This window comes from Atractosteus spatula, chromosome 25 (genome assembly GCF_055471065.1).
Source record: "Atractosteus spatula isolate fAtrSpa1 chromosome 25, fAtrSpa1.hap1, whole genome shotgun sequence".
NCBI lineage: Eukaryota > Metazoa > Chordata > Actinopteri > Semionotiformes > Lepisosteidae > Atractosteus > Atractosteus spatula.
Window position 1 is genome coordinate 8,208,383 of NC_142730.1, and position 10,272 is coordinate 8,218,654.

A 10,272-nucleotide genomic window follows, 5' to 3' on the forward strand; every position below is an offset into this window, starting at 1 on the left:
TGTATTTGTGTCTGTCTATACTCTGTTATAGAGCCCTGAATTGCCAGATATTATCTCTGTCTAGCTCCTCTTTCACAATGAATGATTCCTGAGGGTAAGCATGAAGAATACAGGACAGAAAATGCTTGGAATAAAATGTGCTTGGGCAGTGAGGTGGCTCTGTGGATAAGGATCTGCGCCTGTGGCTGGAAGGTTGCTGGTTCGTATCCCACACCCAGAAGAGGAATCCTACTCCATTCGGCCCCTGATCAAGGCCCTTCATCCCAACTGCTCCAGGGGTGCTGTATAAATGTCTGACCCTGTGCTCTGACCCCAAGCTTCTCTCCCTGTCTGTGTGTCTCATGGAGAACAAGCTGGGGTATGTGAAACGACCGATTCCTAATACAAGAAATTGTCAATGGCCAATAAAGTGATCATTGCACAGTTCTAATTCTCAACTTCTGTTTAACACCCAAAGGAGGCTCCATAGCTGAAACGTTGTGTTTCTTTTCTTCTCTTTTCAGCATGGAATAAACCTTCACTTGTTGCTTTGCAGCCTACGCATGCTGACGCAGCTGCCTACTTGAGGTGTGCATGAAGCCATTTAGGTCACTTAATCCGTACTGCAGGTAGCAACACACATACTCCTGCTGACACCATATGGCTCACAGACTCTGACACCTGAGAAACAAATCGAAGCAGATGATGCTGTAGTTTTCTAGATTAATAGGACCATCATCACAGACCTCATGCTAAAGGAATTGGGCCCAGAGCTGAAGTATTTATTCTCAGATGACAGGCTGCACCGATCAGACCCTGATATAGAAAGTCTCTCACACAGACTCCAAACACAGCTCCTGCCCTGGATGCCAAACTCCTTCCGAGCACGAGAGCAACATGTACTGGAGACAAAATGCCCTTTTATGGTGACTGTGAGGGGTCTGAAGACCTGGCCCCCTAGGAGATGAAATTTGTATGTTTCTTCTCAGAGTTTTTTTTCGTACCCTGAGGGGAAAGCCTGGTTATAAATACCCTTTGCCAGATTCTCAACAGTATGCAACCTGCAGCCTTCCTGCCCTCTGCGTGTACTGCATTATTGCAGGGGAAAAGCCATCTGACTCCTGCTGCGTAGCGGTTTGGTCCAGTCCAGTCCTTGCTGCAGGCCAGCACTTGCACAGATAGGAAATGAAGAGACGCAGGTCTACTTGACACGAATCCAAATTCGCAATTCATTTGATGCAGAGGCAACGGTTTGATTAAGCAAGACACTGGTTTTGGCCAGTTTAGTCAAAGACCTATATATGATAAACCTTCCTCAACAGTGCAGAAACCCGGTGACTCATTTTGCTGTCTCCAGACAATAACCCACAGTGAATCACAACACCCGATCAAACCGATTTCATGGTTTCATGTGACACAAACAAAAGCCCTTTGGCAAACTAGGAAAGTCTTCCTGTAGCTCCGATGTTCATGGAGACATTGCTTGCGGAACTGTTTCACCACGTTAGAGGGAAGAATATTTAAGTCTGAGAGCAAGAGTCACTTCTTTACACAAAGGGTGGTGGGAGTAGGGAACCAGCCGCTAAGCCATGTTGTTGAAGTCCATACCCCCGTTACAGGATGTTACAGACAGGAGGAGGTTCGGGCCCATTTGGGAGTTAGTATTCCATGGATCCATAGATCTCATCCAGCTGTTTCTTGATAGAAGTCAGGGCATCAGCCTCAACACTATATTTCGTTCCACACTCCCACAACCCTTTGTGTATAGAAACAGCTGGATTAGATCTCAGATCAATTAGTTACTAGCAACCTAGCAGCCCAGACGAGCTAGGACTAACAAGACCTCATCTAGTTAGTTACCTTTCTTATTTTCTTCTATCCAGGACTTATTTTGTCATATATATATATACTGGAAATAAGTGGCAATAAAATATAAAATTAAGGTACGTTTTTCCATAAACGGAGTTGACTATTCAGGCTCCTATTCTGAAGATTCACTAATATAAACGTCCAGTCGTCTCAAAAGCTGAATGAAGTCTGTAAAGTCAATGTCACTCCTAACTCTAACATTGTAGTCGATACAGTGTAATTTTAAAGGTTAAATTGCATTTGTAACACAGGGCAATGACTGCATTGAGATATTCTAGGAAGTACCTGGAAAAAAATATTATTAGCTGTTGCTTTCTCAGTTAAGAAAATTCTGAAACTCCTGACTAAAGAAAAAAGAACATTGTTACAAAAATACCTCAATTATAACTCTGTCATGACCGCAACTTCCTCTTCTATAACAGGCATGCTTCCACAGAGTGCATGAGCAAGCTAGTCCCTGATTGGCTGTCTCTCGTGATCATTTGCAATCCCATTGGCTGAGCCACGTTTTCACACTGGCAGTCACTCTCCGGAGGCATGCACAGTCCTCTGCCTGTGTGCTGTTGATGGTGAAGACTGAGGATGAGGCATCTCGTCTGTCAGCAGTTGTCAGGCTTGGTCTTGCACAACAGCCTCGTCCCTCAAGCTGTGAGAAAGGTTTGAGAGAATTTCAGGAGGACTTGCGGGGATGCTGAAAGTACTTGTTCTTTAAAAAAAAACGAATTGAAGAGGTGTATATGTAGACGTTTTTCATCCTACACACGGACTGCACAACCTAAGAAATATGTCAGATGCACAGAACCTTTTATTAGGTGGTTAGAATAGGTGACATTGCGAAGGATTTAATTTGCAGTGAATTCCCTTACTTCTTTAATAAAATCTGAAATGGGTTTTGAAACCAAGGCTGGTTTCAATACAAGAAGACACAAGAGGTCTAAAGCTGGGCTCAAAAGAATGTTTCAGAAATGACAGGGGACGTTTGTTTATAAAATTCTGAAGCAACGACTTCTCAAACATTTTAAACCAACTGCTTGCTACAATAATAATTTATGGGCAGTTTTCCAAAAGCTCAAAGCTCTGAATAAGTCAAAGAAACAAGAATGGCAATGAACAGTAAAATGTCTGAGAAAAGGAGGGGCTGCTTTACACAAGGGGTTGTGGGTGTTGTGAACAAACTCCCCATTCCCTAGGAAATGACTGCGCGACAGGCCAGTCAGCTGGGGACCTACAACGTACAGACAGGTGTACAGTAGATCCTCCTCTTCCTGTCTTCCCCTTGTCCAGCTTCTCCCACCAGCCTGAGCAGAGAGCAGGCTGGGAAACAGGAATGGGGAACCACAGCCCAGAGCTTTCAGGGTCAGGTCGGTATGTTTTTTCACAGACCCCAGCTTGCTCTCCATGAGACACACAGACGGGGAGAGAAGCTGGGGGTCAGAGCGCAGGGTCAGACATTGTACAGCGCCCCGGGAGCACGGCCTTGTACCAGCTCAGGGGCCCAACGGAGTAGGATTCCTCTGCCGGCCGCAGGATTTGAACCAGCAACCTTCCAGCCACAGGCGCAGATCCTGAGCCCCAGAGCCACCGCTCCGCCCTAATCGTATCGTGCCCACGTTTGAGGTCACCTGTCTTTATGGAGGGTAGGAAAATGGAGGTTTCTGAAAACGGCCTGGAAGGATGGCCTTCCCCAGCGTCAGTGATCCCCTGCCCATTTCCTGTCGTCCAGCAGCAGGAAATGGCGGTCACGGCTCTGGACCTCAGACTGAAGGGGCATTTGGTTCCAATAGCCAGTTTCAATAGACACTGCTGTTGTACCCTTGACCACGGTGCCTCACGCAAGCTGTCCCAGTGAATACCCAGCTGTAAGAGTGGGTCACTTTTTGTAAATGAGAGTGCCTTCTTACAGGATAAAACTGATAAACTAGGGCATACAGTGTTTCAAGAAATGAGCACAGTGTTTACCAGAGGTTAAGGTCATCAGCTGAGAACAGCGTATTAGTCACCCAGCGACAGCATTCCACCCACTTTTGTTTCTATGACTTAGTCTTCAGAACTTCTCCTCTCGTGTACACAGGAAGCAGCAGGCCTGCGGGGGCTGGAAAAGCCTGACACTGGAGCGCAGGAAAACAAGAGCATGCACCCTCGGAGTGAACACGGGCCTCCTCCAATCAGAGCGCGGATGATCTGGCCGGCCGGCCAATCGGGTCGTGAGAGCATCTCATGCACAGGAAGGGTGGTGTGAATGAGCCGGTGGCGAGGTGGCTGGGGGTGGAGGGTGAGTCTCAGACTACAAGAGAATGCAGTCTCACTCCAGCATGCTGAAGATGATACAGCAAAGTACATTTCTCAGAACTGAGGAATAAGTGGCAGTGGGGGATATTTCTACAACTATGAAAGCATTGAACTATCCAGGTCAATGTCAAAGAAAACAGCAGCCACTTGGAGGCAAACTCTCGGGTATATGCTTTTAATCTCTCTCCTACACGAATCCAGACTTGCATTCCAGACCTGAATATATATACACAGAACAGTTTTAACACCCTTAAAATATTTATTTCCACAAACACACACAGCGGGTGGGGAAGAGGAATAATATTAGGCAGATCTGACCTTGAAGAGGTTGTGTGAGTTCTGGGAGCACAGATCTCATACTAACCTGCGTCCCAACAGCTGGGAGAACAAAAACAGGTACGTGCCGCTGGAGAAAGACCTCCACATCAGACACGTCCAGGTCGTGCCCAGTGAGCGAGTGTGTGTGTGTGTGTGTGTGTGTTAGCAGGGAAGTTAAATTTATCTCTGTGTAATGGGAGCCTAACACTGCATACCACAGTGTCCTTGACTGCACAGGTGATTGGCATTGCAAATCTGAAAGGCTGCCCTGTGCCCCACATAGCTGCGCTGGGCATGCAGAGAGACACGTACAGTAGTGAGAAAATTTATTAGGGTGCCCTTTCGCCTTTCGTAGAGCGTCCAGGTTTGAGCTGATGCTACAACAGCACTGCTCGTGAAATCCATAGAGGGCCTCATTTGATTCCGATAAAAACACTCGGAAATATCAAGGGGAAAGGGATCTCGCAGTCCTGCCAGATACGATTGGGACTTTTCTGAAGTCATTTAACTCCCTTTAGCCAGACAATCTGAGCAGAGCAATAGGCCGAAAAGTTTTGCTTTACATGTAGTTGCGTGTATGACGGGTTTGCAAAATGTGCAGTGTCAAAAATAATTTCGTGCCATTTGCATGTCTGATCTCCGTGTTTTTCGTTCATTCCTGCCACTACTCAACAGGCAGTTTTAGTTCCAGCACTTAGTGATCACAGTTTCTGCAAGTAGGCAAATATGAAGAAAGCTGACCCAGGGTGACACTGTGAGCAAGACTGCTTATAACGTCCTGGACAGCTCTGGAGAGCCGATCCTGTTATTTTGATACTGTCCCTGTCAGCACCCAAAGTCCTACTTTCTGTAAACTGGCTGAAGACCGCCAGGCATTCAAACTCCTTTTGGCCGTGTCTCATGTTTGCACTCTGTTAGCTGTTTCTGCTTTAAATCACAGCTCACACTCAGGTTTCAGGTCAGGAAAAGCTCAGGCTCGGGCTCAGAAAAAAACAATGATGGAAGGGAAACAGGAGATGTTGTCTCTGGAATGCCTGACTTGCGTGCTTCTGCATGTTTGTGCACGATTCCATCCTGTGCCATCTGATTTCTGTAAACCCTGATTACACTCAAGAAGCAGCTCATCTTGCAGTGTGTAGGGGTTAGGGCAAATAATTTGAGGACTGAGGATTCACTGCCCCAAGATTTAGACTTCTGTTCCATGCAAAGCAAGACCTGCTTCCCTGATTGCTCCTGTTAGCCTCAGGTGTGCGAACAGGTGCCAGTCTGGTCTGGAAGGGCTCGCATAAGAACAGAAGAAAGATTCGGCACTGCCCTCCCCTGCCTCAGCCTTACTTGGAGTTCACTTGGCCTGGCTATTCTGCCCACCTGGCAGGGAAAGTACATTTCTCTGTAAATTTCTCTGGCAGCTGTACAGAACTTGGATTCCTGGAAGGGGCACACTGCTGAAAAAAGGAAGTGTAGCACCCTGAGCCCCCCCCTGTCCCCCTCTATCCCAGAGCTCTGGGAACAGGTGCAGGGCTGGAATGCGATAAACAAGGGCATCCAGTTTCTGATCATTATCCCCTCCGTCCACCCAGCAGGCTGGAAAAATTTGCTGCGTCCCAGATTTCCGCCAGCGTATTGCCTCCTGTTTCCCCACAGATCCCTGGATCTCTACCGCGTCCCAGAAGGATACACGGCGAGTCACAAACGAGGGGCACAATTCAGCCTGTCCCACCCCTTTGAAAGTGAGTAGCGCATTCACCCAAGGATCTCATCCAGCTGTTTCTTGAAGGACACCAGACTTCAACAACACAATTGAATAGCTTGTTCCATGCTCCTACCACCCTTTGTGTAAAGAATTGCCTCCTTAAAGTCCCCCTTGTTCGATCAGGTGAACCTGATCTGATGTGTAGTTGGACTGGAGTAGTATCAGTTGTGGCCGCACTTCAGAGCTGGGTGAAGTTCTCCTCTGTGCAATGCCTTTTGAGATCCTTTGGGGTAAAGTGCACTCTGTAGATGCAAAGAATAATTAACTATCAAAATTAAAAATCTATGTGTATGTAGGAGTAGGATAAATATATAATGTTGTCAGTTGTGTTTAAGTACTAAGTATTCTAAGTACTAAGAATCTACAGTCTATTTCAGGCCTGTATTAGGGTGTCCAGATCATTCCAAGCATTCACTTACATGATGTGTATGTATTGATGGAAACCGGGGGACGTGACCCCTGTGGGAGGATTGTGGGTAAACAGGCTGGGGTCTGTGCTGTTGTTGTTCTGTTCTGAGCAGCCGAACAGCTGCTTGTCTGCAACACCTCTCTGCTGTGTACAGTACAGCATGTCCACAACCCCTCTGGGACAGTGAAGCACGATAAACCATGATTCACTTCTTCTAGTTTAATCTCTGCGTACGGTTTTTGCCACATTTGCAAAGTCTCTGGCTGCCAGGCCTGTGAGACGCATTTTCTCATTTTCTTGAAAGCAGTCCACTTTTCCCATCATTGTTAAACCCGTTCCTTCTAATTGCAGCCTTTAGATCCGAAAATTAGATGGTCTTCGTTAAGCTGTGCCGCAGGCCATGTGAAAAGAGCTACGGATACGTCAGAGAAGGGATGATCTCACCTTCTGGGAATAATCCTGGGACAAACATCCCTGCTGCTCAAGGCATGTGACACATTGTGACCATCTGCGCACATCTGCACAGTTGCTGACACACTAAAGGCAGAGGACCTCACAGCTTTAAGCCAGTTCTTATACACTGTGGTAATGGTTCAGGTTCATGCTGTACACGAAGAGCTTTGTGCAGGTTTTAGGACCTGCGGGTCTGACAGGTACTGAATGGAATGTGTTTGTCAGGAAGTGGCAGGTGAGAGCAATACATTTACTGTATATGGAGGAGGACGCTGTGTGGCAACATATTCGTTTTGTCACCTGTGGCAAGTGGCTGATGAAATACGTCGTTATGATTTCGAAGCACTATGGGTCAGTCGCCCCTGGCGGCCTGTGACTCTGTCTCTCTTTTTCCGGCTTTTTGAAGGGGTCAAGGATGGTCCAGCCTGTCCGATCTGTCTGCCCCCCCCCCGGCTGGTTTCTCTGATGGCCTTCCTCAGTTTGGCTTTTGGGGGGGTGCAGTCGGAAGCTGGATTCGAAGGAGGCGCCCAGACAATGGCGCTCCTCTTGCTCCGTCAAAGTGACGCCCACCCACTGGATCAATTATGCCCCCTCATTAGGACGATCAGGCCTGTGCTTGTCAGAGCCTGGCTAACCTTTGCCCTGGTTGGAGTCGGCAACTCTGAACTCTGATGACTGCTGCCGCGGCTGGCAGCCACACGCAAAGCATGTTTCTGCACAACAAACGTTTCCAAACAGGTGCCCTCAGTGCAGGAAGAACAGCTCACCAGGTTCTGTTTGTCCAAGATATTTCTCTTGTGAATAAAAGGGGAACTGCAGGGCTATTTTTATATTTTGGGGTTGGAAAGAATCAGCATTGATGAGGGCATTTCATTCCACAATAAAAATAAAATGCACACAGTAAAGTCGTCACAAAACACACTAAATTTCCAGGTATGCACAGGTCATGTTGCTGTCATTGTCTGTGATTCAGAATGTGGCAGCAAAACTTCAGGTGAGGTGAAACGGCCCTATTGCACTGTAAACAAGCAGGCTTGTGAAAACATCTCTTTTAATCCAATAGAAATATTTCTTTCGCCTTCAAGACGGTTGTGCTGACAAATACTACTTGTTAACCGTCTCTCATTGGAACATTTCTGTGGTGAAGTGTCTGCCGCACAACCTGTACTGTATTTGCTTGTACTTCATATTACATTAGTCGTTACAGTGACTAGTGAGCAGGAAGGGCCGCTTCATGTCACAGTTATCACAGACTTGACAACATCCTGTCTGTGTGTGCGCGGGTTTCCTCTCTGTGCTCTGGTTCCGGTCCAGAAACACACTGGTGGGTTAATTGGCTTCTGGGAAAACTGGCCCTGGTGTGAGTGTCTGTGTGTGCCCTGTGTGTTCCCCACTTGCAGCCTGGTGCTTGCTGGGATAGACTCTGACTCCCCCGTGACCCGGAAGCAGTTGTGTGAATAGACTGGAATGTGGCTGGATCGTGTTTTCCTCTGTATTCGTCATCATGTCCAGGCTTTAACTTTCCCTGTTCTAAATTAACTAAGTCCTCAATCGCTATTACCCCTGTTTTTCTAGACTTTTCCTGGACCGTTCAGTGGCTTTCGTTAGGATTTTCAAAACAGGAAAACTGGAATAGGGAAGCAATGGGCTGATGAAATATAGAAACGCTTACAGAAAAAATAATACATACATTTTATGCTGTGCACTTAATCCAAAACCTACTGAGGAAAAAAAAAAGTAAAAGCTGAAATCTTGTGTCAGTGCCAAGAAATAGGTTTGTGTCACCGGGCGCGTGACCCTTAACAACAAGGCACATCAGTATATAATAAAAATATTATTATCCCCAAAGTTAATGAGTTACTAGCACAATGGTGGTAATAACCATCAAACACTGTTAATGTACTCCCACTCTTAACAGTGGCTCCAAGTATTTGAGGGGGAAAAAACAACTAAGTTTCCTGCCCCTGCTGGCTTTTGTCCTGCTGAAGTTTGTCACTCTCATTTTGCATCACCTTGGACCCAACAGCAACAGTGAATGTCCTTGATCGGGACGCAGGACACGTGAGTGACTCTGCACAGGTCTGCCATTTCCCTGATGAGCTAGTGTTGTGGAGGGGGAGGTTATAAGCTGGAGGGGAACACAGTTGTGAGTCAGTGGAAGTTTTTACAACCCTGAAATGCTGGATGTGCAGGGATGGGTGCTTAGCTACAGATAATGGGAGAAAATACTGCAGATTCCGGGCAGTCAGGCATCCCGTTTATGAAGCCTAGAAGTGTCATGAGACTCCATAAATGATGGCTTGGTCTTGTCAGCCATCTTGCTCCGAGCAGGGTCTTGTGCAGCCAGAGTTGGCTTGAGGCTCAATCTGTGTGGTGCTGCAGAGACTGTTATCAAGCGTAAGTAGTGCAAGTCAAACAGATACAAACATTCCATTCTGATTTAACATTATAGAGAGGGGCGGAGCAGTGGTACTGTGGCTCAGGATCTGCACCTGTGGCTGGAAGGTTGCCAGTTCAAATCCCGCAGCCAGCAGAGGAATCCTACTCCATTGGGCCCCTGAGCAAGGCCCTTCACCCCAACTGCTCCAGGGGCGCTGTACAAATGGCTGACCCTGTGCTCTGACCCCCAGCTTCTCTCCCTGTCTGTGTGCCTCATGGAGAGCAAGCTGGGGTCTGTGAAAAGACACATTCCTAATACAAGAAATTGTATAGGGCCAATAAAGTGATCTATCTATAATTCATGTAGATCAGTGATGAAGAATCCCACACAAATATATTTCAATTTTAAAATTGTGAGGCGGGGGGCGTAAAGGCACACACTCTGAAGTGCTGCTGTACAGAAGCCAGGGGAATCACTCTACGATGGGCCTCCTCGCAGCAGGAGCACGTGTAACTGATACAGAGCAGCCCAGGGAGAGCGATTCAAGGATAACAGGTGTTTATTGATCAGAGGTGTTTATTGATCAGAGGTTGGTGCCCGAGGTTGAGATTTCCCTTTCGTTCCGAGTGGAAAACAACAACGAACACTTGACGGCACAGATTTCTCTGTTATCGCCAATAACAAACCTCAGACTTTGATTCCTGGTAATCGGCGTCGTCAGGAGATTTGTCTGAGGGCGTGGAGTGTGTGACAGCACAGTTTTTATTTCTCTTGCAGTTTGCTTTTTTGGTCTTTCCTGAGTTGGGCTTTAGCATCCGATCC

General features: G+C 47.0%; 1 long non-coding RNA gene across 1 annotated transcript; it reads left to right on the plus strand.

Annotated features, from left to right (window-relative positions):
• Positions 1-4,405: 4,405 nt before the first annotated feature.
• On the plus strand, positions 4,406-7,067 carry LOC148815301 (uncharacterized). Its single transcript, XR_016086061.1, has 3 exons — positions 4,406-4,533; positions 6,100-6,185; positions 6,969-7,067. It is a non-coding gene; the product is annotated as an uncharacterized LOC148815301 (long non-coding RNA).
• Positions 7,068-10,272: the final 3,205 nt, after the last annotated feature.